Source organism: Rhipicephalus sanguineus, unplaced genomic scaffold, assembly GCF_013339695.2.
Source record: "Rhipicephalus sanguineus isolate Rsan-2018 unplaced genomic scaffold, BIME_Rsan_1.4 Seq964, whole genome shotgun sequence".
Lineage (NCBI taxonomy): Eukaryota > Metazoa > Arthropoda > Arachnida > Ixodida > Ixodidae > Rhipicephalus > Rhipicephalus sanguineus.
This window is the reverse complement of record NW_023616391.1, coordinates 28,819-30,793: the sequence shown is the minus strand read 5'-3', so window position 1 is coordinate 30,793 and position 1,975 is coordinate 28,819.

Here is a 1,975-nt window from a genome sequence, read left to right as displayed (position 1 = left end):
GAAGGCCGTCTTTCGTCGTGCGAAAGGCGCACGGTGATAGAAGCCAGATGGGGTGGGGGGGGCTGCATGCCTCCGGAAGGAAATGCGTACTTTGACCGACCGGGTGTGGAGCCCCGCGCTCGCGTTCGCCGTATCTTTAGAGGCGATCAGCAGACGGCTCGTACCTTTGTGCGTGTTGCGCTTTATTAATTGTTAATTTTCTGTCTCTATATATCACCCACTCCACTCTGCAGTGCCTAGGCTATTGGTGGCAGGGAAAATAAATAAGTCACTAAACGATATTCGAAGTGATTCGCTGTTACTCTCGACCAAAGTCCTAGAGTAGTCGATGTCAAGCACTGTCAAGATAAGAACATGCTGCCCTAATGAAGACAGTGTCCCTTGTCCAAGCGCTGGCATCGACAAGGGGACTTGTTTCGACAAAGTAGTACAAGTACTTTCGACATCACAGTTGTGGTAAAATGTTAGAGAATCTGCCTTTGATGCGGGAAGTACTGGGTTTCACTCCCAGTGCCACCGGGGACCCACTAGTTTTTCTTAAGGTTTGAGGAGTACTTCGACAAAGCGCTCGGTTATGCATCAGGATCTCCTCTCGAAAGGTGGCCCCATAAAGACGTGTGATGGCCTCTGGGTGCACCCCGCGCCCCTACACTCCTGGTGAAACGGTTGGGCAGCTGTCACTCCTGTCGGAGGCAGAGAACTGCTGCTTCCACGCAACTGACCAAATAGTTAAAAGCGCGCTTACAGCCCGGTGCTCGGCATAAGAAAACTTCAAGTCACTTGGCAGGAGGCCTATACTCTGTTTGAAATTGGCGGCATGATACCCTTAAATTTAAAGATAGGGACCCATATCAATTCTTTTTTTAGATAGACGCCTTAGCACAATGCTGGTTGCGGTGCAATTCTCTTATAATATAATGACACTATATTCGTCACAGACTGGAAACTAACAAGTGTTATTTTCAGAGCTTTCGTGACGACTATTTTTATTACTAACACGTGGTAAGAGTAGTACCAGTAGGTCCATTTTTTTTTTTGCTAGTCTGCAAGGCAACGAACCCATCAGAGCGAAAAAAAAAAGAAAACTCAGGCAACATTTTACTGATGCGTGTGGAAGGGTAATTTTTTTATCGTACTAACCTGTTAATAAACTGACTGCAACACCGACAGAGATAGTAAGAAAGGTGGTAAATATTAAGCTCCAGTAGGCTGAAATTTGGTAGAAGCCAAGCAGGCTGTTTTCTTGATGATCTGAAAGCCTGGAACAAAACAGATGGTGCATTCAATATTTATCGCAATAAATTCTATCACTACCATAACAATACTGCCATGTAATACATCACCACTCTATATGCAAGAACAACGTACAGTTGTTTCTTTATTGCTGTTTAGAACTGAAGCTCGGTTATAAGCGTACTGAAGCTTGGATAGACAAGTATAAGAACGTTAATAGTAGCGGTAAGTCAGGGGCAATGAAAGATTTGTCTATTTTTTAAAATTACCAACACGAAGATACAGTGCCTACTCAGTAGTTATTACACTGATTACTGGTAATACTTGTGTATATTTCGGCTTTCATGATGTTTGGAAAGCAACTTGTCAACTCGGTAATCGATCGGTAATCGGTGCGTTAGTGATTAGCGTTGCATGCTCTTTAGAGAGGGTGCTTTACCTCACATTCATTCATTCATTCATTCATTCATTTCTTAAAGTACCCATGAACAGCTCCAGGCCTTAGTAACTGTGCACTTTTGTTACACAAAGAACAGAACAGAAAACAAAAACATAAATTACAAAAGAAGCAGTAGTACAGGAATGCAGAAAAAAAAAGTCGGAGATAGTCATTCAGTCGCGGCGTGTTTTAAAATCAGTGGGTACGGAACATGCAGAGAGCGCCAAGTGGCCAATGAAATAACGAGCTGTTCTCACCTTTCAACAGACGATACCTCGTCCGTAATAAAGGTGAAATTGTTGG